The 13,540-nt window shown below is 40.9% G+C and overlaps 1 long non-coding RNA gene across 1 annotated transcript in view; it reads right to left on the bottom strand.

Moving 5' to 3' along the window:
- Positions 1-782: 782 nt before the first annotated feature.
- The window catches only part of LOC131273851 (uncharacterized), a 55,629-nt gene continuing 42,871 nt past the window's right edge, over positions 783-13,540 (bottom strand). The window contains exons 7-8 of the long non-coding RNA XR_009181018.2: positions 11,171-11,399; positions 783-8,686 (exon numbers count right to left, since the gene is read on the bottom strand). This is a non-coding gene — a long non-coding RNA (uncharacterized lncRNA). The remainder of the gene's footprint in view (positions 8,687-11,170; positions 11,400-13,540) is intronic.

Raw genomic sequence — 13,540 nt, 5'->3', positions numbered from 1 at the left:
TCAATTTGAAATATTTAGGCTGTTCAAAAAAATCAAAATGCTTCTCCTACCAAGCCAACCCTGTGGATTAGGCACATGTTGTATACTCTTCTTAAAAATGCTACTTTCTAGTCTGCATACATAATACCGTTACTTAGGATGTATTCAACGGATGTTTATTGAGTGCCTGGTATGTTCCATGAACTATCATAGGCTATATGGGAATGGCAGTGATTGGGACAAAGTACCTACCCTCATGAGACTTACATTCTGAGGAAGGCAGGCAATAAACAAGAAAACTAATAATTGATACAGTAAGTGTCATGAAGAAAAGTAGAGCCGCGTAAGGTTTTGGAGAGTGAAGCAGGGGTGGGAGAAGGATCATGTGTTTTCCAGATTTATTCATGGGTACTTGATTGCCTTTATATTAGCTTTATTGAGATAAATTCATATGTTATACAATCCTTCCATTTAATATGTTCAGTTCAATGGTTTTTAGTATTCTCATTGGGCATTTGTATCTTCTTTAAAGAAAAGTTTATTCAGATTCTTTGCTTACTTTTTAAATTGGGTTGTCTTTTTACTATTGACATACATATTTTTTTTTATGTTCTAAATGTAAATTTCTTATCAGATCTTCATTTTGATAATGTCCAGGTTATCTGTTTTTTCTTTGGTTGCCTTTCCTTTTAATGTCACATCTTAGAAATCATTATTAAATTTAAGGTCATGAATACCTTGACCCTACATTTTCTTTTATAGTTATAAATTTTACATTAAGTCCTTGATCTATTTTGGTTTAATTTTTGTGTATGGTTTGAGGTAAGGGGTCACATGCTATTTTTGATAGGGTATTTATTTCCCATGGAAGGGATATATTTCCTTTTAGTAAAAGTGGTTTTGGAAAAATTTTAGAAAAATTCACATTTATTAAAAATGACTTATGCTTATGTTGGGCCCTTTTTCTGTGAATTAAATTGAAAAATCACTAGCCCTTAAGGGTAGGTCAGATGTAAACAAATAAATAAATGAGAATTCTAGTGGTAAAAGAAGTATAAAAACTACAGAATGTGAAAGAAAAAAAAGTGCTGATGGTGCTGGTTTGGCCCTGGTTGATGGGCTGGAAGGGCTGCTCGGGTAAGCGGATATTTGTGCAAAGACTCGAAGAAAGGAAGGGATGAGCCCTGGGGATGTCAGGGGAAGAATATTCCAGGTAAAGGGAAAAGCAAGTATAAAGGCCCTGAGGTGGGAGCATGCTAGTCAGAGGAACAGCAGAGAAGCCAGGATAAGTAGAGACAGAAGAGTGAGAGGAGGGGAAGAGAGCTGAAAGTCCTTGAGGAGCCAGGTCCCTTGGGGCCCCATGGATCCTGGTAGAGACTTTGGAGGCAGTGGTTTGAGCAGGGGCATCACATGATCTAATTTATGCTTTAGAAGAACTGCTTTGGTCTAGTCTGGAGAATAGTCTGAAACCAGTTGGAAGTCATTGGTCATTATCCAGGCTAGAGAGGGTGGAGGCTTGATTCAGGGTGGGAATAGTGAGCATGGTGACAAAAGGCCAGGTGTGAGGCATATTTGGACGATACAACCAACAGACATGAGAGGTGAGAAAAAGAGAGGAGTTAGGGATCACTCCAGGGTTTGGGGCCTGGGCAACTGGAAGCATGAGTGGTCTCTAACTAAGATGGGGAAGACTGTGGAGGAGCTTAGCTTAGGAGAAAGGAAGGAGTGAGTTTGAGGTGCCCATTAGACATCCAATGGAAAATGTTAAGTGGGTGGTTAGATATGAGTAGATCAGTCTGACATCCAGGGGAAAGGTCAAAGATGGAGGTATAGATTTGGGGGTTAAACACATAAAGGTGGTCTTTTAAGTCTTAGAACTGGATGAGGCCACTTAGGGAGAGAGGAGGTCAGAGAAGAGAGGAAGAGCAAGGAATGATTCCTGAGGCATTCCAATGGCCAGGAACTGAAGGAAGAAGAATTAGCAAAGGAATCCAAGATGTGATCAGAGAGCCTGGTTCGAGTGGGATCAAGAGGAAATTGGAGGGAGAAGAGAGATTGGAGGGAGAAGAGAGACAGCAAGTAAGCTGTCGAAAATTATTTAGGTTTAACAAATATTTATTGAGTTTATATGGCTACGAGTTTCTAAAAAAGAGTCTGGAGGCTGGCAGAAGGATTGCCCTCATGCACAACTGAGCAGAGTCAGAGAGACAGATAAAGCAGATACAACCCCCAGATATTGGTTCCTTTGAGGGCTAAAGAGACCCATGGGAGTTATGGTCATGGCCGATGGGGTTAACTACCAGGGCAGATGGCCCCTCTTTGGAAATGGTGTTTATGTGTGATGAATCTGGACTCAAATGGGATCTCCCTTCATAAGACTTTCATGCTAATGTGCTGGAGGTGCAGTGAATGTTGGGGTTTAAGATATATTTAGGGGATTTGAATCTCTGGACTGACAATGTGATAGCCAGGTCCTGAGCCTCAACAGACTCCAGCACCTACAATCTGATCTATTGGACTTACCACACTCAGCTAAGATGGAGTTGAAGAAGGACAACCACCACACCATGGAGCCTAGAGTGATTACAACTGAAAATGGGAGGATTGCATCCAGCATCCATGTGGAATCTGAGCCTCCTCTTGACATAGAGGTGCAATGGACACAACCAATCCAATGTCCACATAGAAGAGGTGGCATTGGATTGGGAAAAGCGGACATGGTGGACGATGGGTATGGGGAAAGGCAGGAAGAGATGAGAGGTGGAGGTCTTTGGGACATGGAGCTGCCCTGGATGGTGCTTCAGAGGTAATCACCGGACATTGTAAATCCTCACAGGGCCCACTGGATGGAATGGAGGAGAGTATGGGCCATGATGTGAACCATTGTCTATGAGGTGCAGAGGTGCCCAAAGATGTACTTACCAAATCCAATGGATGTGTCATGATGATGGGAACGAGTGTTGTTGGGGGGGGGAGAGGGCGGGTGGGGGGGTGGGGTTGAATGGGACCTCACATATATATTTTTAATGTAATATTATTACAAAGTCAATAAAAACAAACAAACAAACAAACAAAAAAAACACAAATATTTATTGAGAACCTCCTAAGTGCCAGGAGCTGTTTCAGGTGCTTGGGATAGGTCAGTGAAGGAAGGAGAACCCAGTCTAGACTTTGTGAGGCTGACCTTTCAAAAGGGTGAGGCAGGGAAGCAACTGTGGCTCCATCAGTTGGGCTCCCGTCTACCAAATGGAAGGCCCTGGGTTTGTGTCCCAGGGCCTCCTTGTGAAGGCAAGCTGGCTCATGCGCCGTGGAGAGCCAATGGCTGTGCACAGTAGAGAGCTGGTGTAGCAAGGTGACCCAACAAAGGGAGACAAGCAGATACAGAAAAAACACACAGGAAATGGACACAGAGAAGAGACAGCAAAGAAAGGAACAGGCCCCAAGGTGGGGGGGGGGGGGAGTAAATAAATAAACAAATCTTTTAAAAAAAAGGGTGAGGTAGTCAATAAGGGATAAACACGTAAATTACACAGTACTAAAAGACAATTTGGGTGTTTGAAAACAAATAGAGTAAGGGTTGTGGGGGTGGGAGGGCAGTTTGAAATTTTAATTAGGGTGGTTAAAGGCACCTCTCTTGAAAAGGTGGCATCTGAGCACAGAGTTGAAGGAGGTGAAGGAGGTGGCAGATCCCGCGGGAGCGAGTGCCCCGACAGAATGTGCCTGAAGCGGACCAAGGACAGCCGTCGACCAGTGTGCCTGGAACAGCGTGAGTGATGGGGAGGAAAAGGGACCTGATTCTCAGGGTTTTGCAACCATTTCAAGGGCTTTGGCTTTTACCGAGGGTGAAAGAGGGCGCCCCTGGGGGATAAAGTGGACGAATGGCGCAGTGTGATGACCCAGGGGTGGTGGGATGAGGTAAAATTCTGGACATATTTGAAATATAAACTTCCAGGGTTTATCAGTGGATTGGATGTGGGAGTGCAAGAAAGAGAGGAAACAAAGAGAGCCTAAATTTTTGACTTGAGTCACTGGGAGGCCTGAAATGGGGGGAAAGGTGGGTGAAACAGGGAGGGGGGGAGTGTAACTGAATAATTTTGTTTACTCAGTCACTCTTTATAAAATATGGAATGAGTTTCCAAGGAATTTCCATAGTCAAATATATTTGGTACTAATAGTCTGTTGAACATAATCTCATTTTTAAAGTCTCCTAAGGCCCTTATAAAACATACGGATTTGAATTTTAATAATAGATCTTTGACATTAGGTAGTAAATGTTTTCCTTTAGAGAAATTACGGAATGTGTTTTTATGCCTGTTTTTTGAGCTGTTCAGCTTGGATTTTGAATAAACAACAGGCATCAACTGTGCACTCACTAGTTCATATTTGTGAATGATAAATGCTTTTAAGAAGCAACCACCTTTGGTTGGGTAAAATTAAATACTTTTAAAATAATTAGCTATGTAGTTTTGTACCTATTAAAAATTTTAGATAAAAGAAAAGATGATCTTGTCTGTGTCATTTTTCACTTATAACTTATGGCTCTGTAGTGTGTTATATATTGACCTAAGTTATCTTTTCATTCAGTTATCAACTGAAATAAAAAGGATTTCCAAAACCTTTCCTTTTTTCAACCAAAGTGGTTCTGTGGATGTGAAACACATTTGACCTGCAGCTCAAATATCACACTCCGTTGAACTGTGACCTGACTCCCCAGCACGGTGGTTGCTCATTGAGTTGTCTTCCTGTAGCAGTTGGCTTCTATCTTGATTGTAAATATGATCACATAGTATTTCAATTTTAAGTCTGCACATTTGCCCCCTTTGTGCTGCCAGGTGCTCCCTGAGAGGAGAGGTCAAGATTTATCCATTTTTTAGCCCCAGAGTTTTCATGGTTCCTGGTACATAGAAGGTGTTCTATAGATATTGAATAAATGAATACATTATGAATGAGTAAATGCTTCCATACATATTTATCATTCATAAATTCTGGATCTGAACGCTTTTCATGGAAAGTCAAAACAACCACACAAAAGCAGCTTCTTCCCTGAGGTGGAGTCAAGACTTCTGGGGCCACCTCCAGGGTTCCTCCGTGGCTTGCTAAGGAGCCTGAGAAACTGAAGACAGCACAGGACAGAGACACCTGAGCCCAGGTGTAACCGTGATTAACATAGTCATCCTTTCTCTGAAGCATCCGTTTCATGCCTGCTACAGATGGCAAAGTTTCCTTGCTGAGCTTCAACTTGTAGGTGATAATTATATGAAGTAATGTGCTTAATTTTCCAGATACTAAGTCCAAATTTCTATATGCAAATACATTATGTTCCTTTCTGGCTACTTTCATGGAGATTTCCCAAAGCATTCTGAGCAGTGGATGAATGCTGTAAAACTGCTACTCCCAGTCTTTATTGGGAAAATAAGTCTTTTTGGACAGCATCTTGTCTTTATGGCCACATCTCCTTCTTTGATCATCAGGGTTTCGAAGAATGACGTGATTGGGCATGAGAAAATGTGGCAGGGGGCACAAGGCTGGTTAAAAAAGTCCCACTGTTCTAGGATTTCTCCATTGCTTTAAGGGAGCCAGGGAATTCTCGAGCAGCCATAGCTAAGGGTCACTTTAGCAATTGGAAACAATGATCAAGCAGCAAATTGTTGGCAGGGGAAATCCTGACAGAAGGCAGTTTAAATTGATGGCTTCCTCTAGAGGCCAAGGGAATTCAAAACAGAATTTGCCCAGGATTTTGCTTGGCCAAATCACCTTTACAAAATAATCATGATTACCAAACAATGCCTATACCTCAGATCAGATTCAGAAAGCTGGAATCAGGAGTTTCTAAATAAATAAATGTCACTCTATAGGAGCGATATGACCGTTGTCTGAAAAAAGACTTTTCCAGTTTATTGCTCCAACTTGCTCTATAAGCATTACTATTCTCCAGCTATCCAAGTAACACCTTAAGGTGTTAACCAGCCTCACAGAATCTTAAATATGATTTACATGAATCCCAACTCTATTGACTATAATTGTGTGTGATCTTTCTGGGCAACACTCTTTTGTCATGGATAGCAAGTTACCCCAGTTTGAAGATGAATGAGTCCAGCTGGATATAGGTCTTTGTCCTGAGTAGATTCAGACAGTAGTAGTGACAGTTGTCACCATCATCTTTTGCGATGCTCTGTTAACAGCCCCCATTGGGTCTCTCTGACTCCAGCTTTCAGGTCGCGGTCACTGAGACCTGCTTTAGCATAAGAACGTCAGTGGCCCCATCACCTGCTGGCTTAAGCCAGAGATTTCTGACCGGTATAGTCTAACTGTTGCACAGATAGGATTGCCCCCTCGCTCACCTCCCCAGCCTCTGGTCTCACTATTCTACTCTCTGTAGTTGCTAACCCTTGGCACTAGCTCTACTAAGCTACTTTTGGTTCTTCACACAGGTGGGGGGCTCTTTTGTGTCCCTCCACACAGCTCCTGCTGCTCCCATGCTGGGCCTCCCATCAGACCTTGCCTCTGGCTGAGTCCTGCTCATGCTCCTTTTGTGAACACCAGCGGCTCTCCTCAAAACTCGTACCTCTCAGCATATGTTTCCCCAAGACATTCCTTGCCCTTAACTCCCCTCTCAGCACTTATTGCACTCTGCAACACTGCAGTTGTCAGGGGATATATCTTATTCTCCAGTCTTTTTCCATGCCCAGTTGATCACAGAGGCCCAATGTATATTGAACGAGTAAATGAAACCAAACCAAAGCCAACCCAAACAAAACAAATAAACCAAGCATTTCTGCCCTGGAAAGAAGGCAGTCGTACTGCAAAAGAAAAAAGTATATCGTGATTTTGTATCATAAAAAAGTACAAGCGTGAACTCAGCTCTCTCACTGACTACTCTTGCAACTTAAGGAAATCACTTCCTTTCTAGGAGATTCAGTTTGCTTATCAGTAAAATAACGGTAATGACATTGTCCCATAAGGTGTCTGTGATGTCCAAAAGTGTTGATAAGTGAAAGAGTCAGGACCGTATTTGGAACATTTTTGGTAGCTGGTAGAATTATTCAACACTTTTGTGGCTCTCCTGGTCATGGGCTCATCTGGAACATGCCAACCCTCTGCTTCCTCTCCACCCAGCCACATCATGACCAGTTACCCCAGCCAGCTCCAGGTGTCTCCTCAACTGCCCTAAAGGCACAAGCACGGGTGATGTCTGAAAGAAGTAGGAAGGGGGGAGATTTCTAGGAACAAGGGCCAGAGGAAGTATCTTTGTGGTCTGTTTTAAGCTTATGAGCCACAGAGGAGAGAATGAGATCAAATATGCAAGCTTTCAAAGCAGAAGGAGCTGTGCCCACGTGCCTCTAGTCACCCTTTCTTCAACAATTGTAGTTAATGGAATTAAAACTATTTCTAATAAATGTAGCATCGTTTTCCAAGTGCTGAGTTGACTATTTTATTTAGAGATTTATTCTTTGGAATATGCCTTTGAAGTATGAAGGTCCTCTCAACTTTTATATATAACAATAATAAAAATAACAATGAATGGAGACCTTCCTGTGTGGCAGGCACTGTGATAAACACTTTGCATGTCGTATCTGAATTAGATATTATTCCCCAGTGAAGGTTTCATATATTAAGGGGGAAACTAACTCCCAGTCCTAATGTTTCCATAGAAAGAAAGTAATTTTTTCCCCCTTTCCAGTTGGAAAAACACAGGAAAAATATTTCTAGCTTCTCTCTGCTCCCTTCTCCTCCCCTTTCCGGTTGGGTTGGACTGACTGACTTTGGGAGAAGGAGCTGAGTATAGTGGGCTAGTGCTTGGCTATTGGTCAGCTTGCAGAGGCAGACTTTGCTTCTACAGAAAAAAAGGTGCAGGGGAGATGTGGCTCACTTCAAACGCAAAATCTCATTTCATTTGTCTTATAATATCAACTTCTTCTGGATGACAATAAATTTTCCTGTCCTTCTAAATAGAATTTGTAGAATATTTCTAAAAAGAAAAGATTCAGATTATCTTCATATATTAAAATGAAGTGGAGGAATATAAGTATAACAAGAACTGTATTTTAATCATATACTTATTGCTAAGCTTACCTGTTTGTCTTTTGGATACAAATGTTTGATTTGGCTGAATGACACACAGAAGAACCACATTTTGTGCATTTGGGAAGGTAGACATTATTTAAACTCTAATCCTTCCCCCACTCTGTAATACATATACATTTTCTCAAAACCTTTCAACAATATTAATAGAGAGGCAAGATTTTATTTATACCAACAGAGTGTTTCCTAGAACTCAGACAGTATGACTATTTTGCAGGTTTGTTTTCATATATATTCTTCAGGGGCACCAGGGCACGGGCATTGCTAAATCTGGGCATTTTGGTTACTTTTATCTCCCCCGTGGCTTATAACTGAAATTCTCTGGAACAAGATCATAGAAGGAGTCTATGATGGAGTAAATCAACGAGACAATACTTCCTGGCAATACAACGCTGTGCAGAATTTTCCCCTCTTTTTCTCTGCAACTATAAAAGGAAGGTCGAATTAGTTCTGAGATCACAAGAAAAAATTCCTTGGGAAGTCAACTTTTCTATATAGTAGCAAAAAGTACCACTCAGAGGAGTCAAAGAGATAGTCCTCTCACGCCGAAGGCCATGGGAAATTCAAGTCCACTGGCATTGTTATTGGCAGAAGGAGTTGCCCGATGATTGACATAAATTGCTATCTGGAAGAAACACAAAGAAATGTCATTTCCAAAATTAAATAGCCCGACTCTCTGTGGCCAGGGGATGGGTGGCAAGTGGGAGATCACCTCACAGCAGGGAACTCGCTTGGCATTTAGCTCGGTCACGCGGAGGCGCTGACCATAAAGGTCTATAAAAAGAAAAGAAAAAAAAAAAAGGCGGAGGGGTTGGGGACGAGATTCCGTGGCTTAGAAAACCAACAGACAGAAAGAAGAAACATCCCTTTTCATACCTTGCCCAGCTTTGTATCATATTTTCATCTTTCCAAATAAAGGAAAGAGAAAAGAAAATATTCTGGTGAGTCATCTGGTACCAAGACACCCGAAGCCAGCTCTCAGGGGCCTGGCTGAGGAAGGGTGGCTGCCTGGCCTTACGTGCTCTCCAGGAAGGGAAGGCAAGGAGAATTCGCAAAGTTCACTTTACTGAATAGCATCTTGGCATAAAATGTGCCAGCCTTTCATCCTGTCTTACAAGGCATTAGGAATCCAAGCAGGGGTAGCTTTTAGAGACAGACTGTAGCAACTGCAGAGTTAGTGTATGTGAACTTTGTTCCTTGCATGCTAATCGCATTGTGTCAACAGAAACCATTTCTCTTAGAAAAAAATAACATGATTTATGGATGATAGTGTGGATCTATGTGTCTTTGAAGAGCGAGAAATGCTGTAAGAAATTGCCGATGTTTAAACTCGTTGAAGAGAGCTTTTAGAAAATGAGATGTGTACTTAAATTTTCTGGAAGTAAGGGTTGATTGTTAAAAGGAGTTAAAGAATCCATTAAAAAAGTATATTTTGGGGGTGTTACAATTTGCTTGGAGTTTTGCTTCACTCCGGATCTTTGGAATAACTTCACAGATATTCAGGGGAGTCAAACATATGCTTATATCAGTGTCACCTTGCTCTTCCAATTAGCTAGAGAAAATTCTACTAGCCAGCCAGCAGTTGTGATATCCTAAGTTCAACATCTTTTCACCTTGCCTAGACTGACTCTTTTCAAAACTGTGAGGTAAATTGTCCAGTTACCTGTGCTGTAAAACAAATTACCCTAAAACTTGGACCTTAGACGTTTTAGACCCTTAAAGGACTTTTGATTAGGTTCACGGACTTTTGCAGATCAGGAATTCAGAAAAGATAGGGGGATGCATATTTCTACCCCCGATATCCGGGGCCTCAGCCGGGAGGACTTGAGACTTTTTGGCACTTTTGCATTAAGTGTGAAAAGTGTAACGATTGAAAGATTATAAAATTTAAGAGCCATGGTTGATGATGGATTACCTAACACTTTTTCTGAGACTTTAGAATGGAATCGTTAAACCTTAAAATGGACTGACATTACCTTGGGAATACACGCGGCGGGAAGGAGGCAGACTTCCCACCAGAAGCCTTGCACTAGAATCTTCACAGAATCTGTGAAGGAAACGGACCTGTTTTTGGAGTACAGAAATCAAACTACAGGGTAAACTATTATCTGTGTAGTGCAGCGGTGCCCCAAAATGTGTTCACCGAGTGCGATGAGTGTGCCGCAACGATGAGGGAGGCTGTTGGTGTGGGAGGAGTGGGGTGGGGGGTGGGGGGCTATACAGGAACCTCATATTTTTTAGTGTAACATTTTTTTGTGATGTATATATCTTAAAAAAAATACAATTTACAAAAATGATGTAGTGGGGGGGTGGGCAGGGGGGTTATATGGGAACCTCTTACGTTTCTTGTTTTTTAATGTTTTTTAATGTAACATTCCTTGTGATCTATTAACTTTAATTTAAAAAATTAAAAAAAAAGATGTATATAATTATCTCCTCTCTTTGGCTGCTGAAAACACCAGGGATAGCATTTTATTTGAGAAATTACAAAAAAAAAAAAAAAAAGCACACCATGAGGGATATGCTTTGATGTGCAATAAAAGGGATTGGTACTCAGGACAAGAGGTGTGTAGAAGAAACACGCTCTCCGAATAAGGGTCCGATTAGGTCAACGTTTCCAGCAAGTATGTGCCTGTTTGGAAGAGTTCAAAGGTACATCAGAGAAGAAGGTACTCAAGTCTCCTCTCCAGGTGGACTGAGGGGAAGGACGTCAAAAAGTGTCAGCAAATATGGCCATTTGCTACGAAAAGTCAGACTCGAGGCTTTTTTATTTTAAGAGGTCCTCCTGTTGGAACCATGCTGGGCAGTGAGTCAGTTTGACTTGGGCGGTGCAGTCTCCATTTGGAAGCTTGGTTTGGGGTACCCCGCCTTTCACAGAGAGAACAAATTAGGGGGAGTTCTGCAGGGAACATCAGAAATGATAAAAGATTTCGACAATGTGACCCACGAGGAAAGGTTAAGGGAACTGGACACATTCAATCCACAGAAAAGAAGTCCTGAGGGAGACATAATCACTATTTTACTCTTCCATAAAGGGATACGGGGAGAAGGATGGGGACCAATTATTCTCATTAGTCAATGGGGACAAAACAAGGAGTAATAGGCTTACGCTGCAGTCGGGCGGCTGGAGGTTACATATCAGGACGAGCTTTGACACTGTCAGAAGTTAGAGAAGATGAGGAGGGTTTGAGCAGGTTCAGCTTCCCTCCAGGTGCTCCAGGTTCGATGTGTTATTAATTGGGATGGGTTTCAAATGATCAAATCAGGTTCTCTATGATATATGTAGCTGGATGTGTCATTTCATCCTTTTTCTGCACTTGAACATGACATTTTGGGATCTATGTGAATAAGAACATATATATATAAGAGTCTCCCATTCCATATCTTTACATTATAGTGTCAAGAAAAGAAACACTATTCTTAAATGAGCGTCAAAATACATTTTTACATCTGTTATTAGAGTGTGCACAGTGTACTATTTCATAATTTGTGAAATGTATGACTTCCATCAACCCTTGAAATGTTTTACAGAAACATAACACTCAATAATGTCTAAACAAGTGTGTGACAAGAACATTGAAACAGCTTTCTATAAGGAATAAAACTGTATTACCAGTAGATTCTCTCCCTCCCTCTCTCCCTCTCTCCCTCTTCCTTCTCTCCCTCTCTCCCTCCCTCTTTCTCTCTCACGCATTTCCTGGTTTCAATCAGGCTTTAGAAAACCCTTGGCACCTGGAACCAGGGAACGTACAACCCCAAACACTCACCCCCTACTGTGGCTTATTGGAATTTTATCTGCCTAAAGATTGGGCAAGTTTACCTCATTATTTCTCCACTCTCTCATTGGTCACAAAGTTTGTAGCCCTTGATACATCTTTTCATGGAGCCATTAAGTGAAACAGCCAGTAATGAGTGTCTTCATAATGACTCATTTAGCTCCTTCCACTGGAAATGATGCATATTACTTCTGCAACACTTCACCTACTCCATTCAAGAAACCAGCAACCCTGGCTGGTTCCCATTACCAACCTAACTTCTCTTGAAATCTCTATTGCCACAAAAGGCTTTTTAACTTCCCATGATCTTGATGTTTAAAATATGCTATGTTCTGTTCATTGTAAAAGCAGTGAAATAATTTTAATCATTCCTATGGTTTTTGTACTCTTATATTTTTGGCAAACTGTTTCAGCTGACAGTTGTTCATTAAATTCAAATAAAATGAAGTTACTTATAAGGAATAAAAGGACTTTCATACTAGACTCTATCCATCTTGCCAGGATACTTTGTGAAAATAGCATAACTCCAAAATAATTCTGAATTTCTAAATGGATTGTTTAAAGACAAACTTTCATTTGTAACTGTTGACATTTACACATGCCAGACTTGCATCTCCTGGTAAGCAGAGCCTAAGCTACATCCGGACCCTGGAAATTGCCAGAATCACCTCACCACCAACCAACAGTAGTTTATCATACAGTGAATTAGGTTTCATATCAACATTTATCTAGATGCATCCTTTCAGTACTGTATTGTTGTGTCTGCTGGTTATGTCTTTATTCAACATACATTTAATAAAAATTTATATTCTTAAAAGAAAAAGTGCTTGAGAATAAATCTGGATCAGATTTACTAGAGGAACCATCCATATTCATTCACACTAAAGGTTAATTCCTCATCATCCTACCTGTATCTGGTTGGTACTTCTAATCAGTAGATATTTAAATTTTTCAAAATAGCATTCTAGGTGAGATCTTCCAGAAGTTATTTTTAACTTTAAAAATTAAATAAAATTTCTCTAAATTTCTGATTCATAAATCCAGCCAATTACAAATGACTTATCCTTTTTAGGAATTATTGCCACTATTTAACTTTTGCACCCTCCGATGTTAGTTTTACCTTCTAAATGGCAAATCTGACCGTGCAAGTTGCCTGTTGAAGAACCTTTATTGACTCCCTGTACTGTCTAGAGAAACGCCTAAACTCCTGCAGGCCCTGACTCTTGTCAAACTTTCTTTGATTTTTCAAGCATTAGCTCATTTTTCTTCCAATTATAAAAACGTATCATTTGAAAAATATAAAAAGCATAAAGCTTAAAGCAAAAACCAATCATAATCTCATAGTGAAGTGACTTCTAGTTCACCAAATAAATCTTGATAGGTCCTGCCACCATGCTGTACCTGTGAAGGCTTCTGCTTGAAATGCCTTCCTCCCACTCAGCCACCTTGTGATCGATTGTTAAACCGTTAAGATTCAGGTGACATCTTGGTAATGCTTTCTAAGGCCCCTGAGCCCTAGACATACAATCCCATTGTGTTGTATTTATTTGTTTTAAATGCTTGTTACTCCTTCCCATAGGATGGGAAGTTCTTTCAGGGCAAGGACTGTGCCTAACTCAGTTTCTTATCCTTAGCACCTAGCAGAGTACCTGCATCAGGTGGGTTCAGTAAAGTTTTGATGAATGGGAAAATGAATGAATGAT

The sequence above is a fragment of the Dasypus novemcinctus genome, chromosome 17 (assembly GCF_030445035.2).
Source record: "Dasypus novemcinctus isolate mDasNov1 chromosome 17, mDasNov1.1.hap2, whole genome shotgun sequence".
Classification (NCBI taxonomy): domain Eukaryota; kingdom Metazoa; phylum Chordata; class Mammalia; order Cingulata; family Dasypodidae; genus Dasypus; species Dasypus novemcinctus.
Note: the sequence above shows the minus strand (reverse complement) of the source record. Positions and strands in the feature narration are given on the sequence as shown.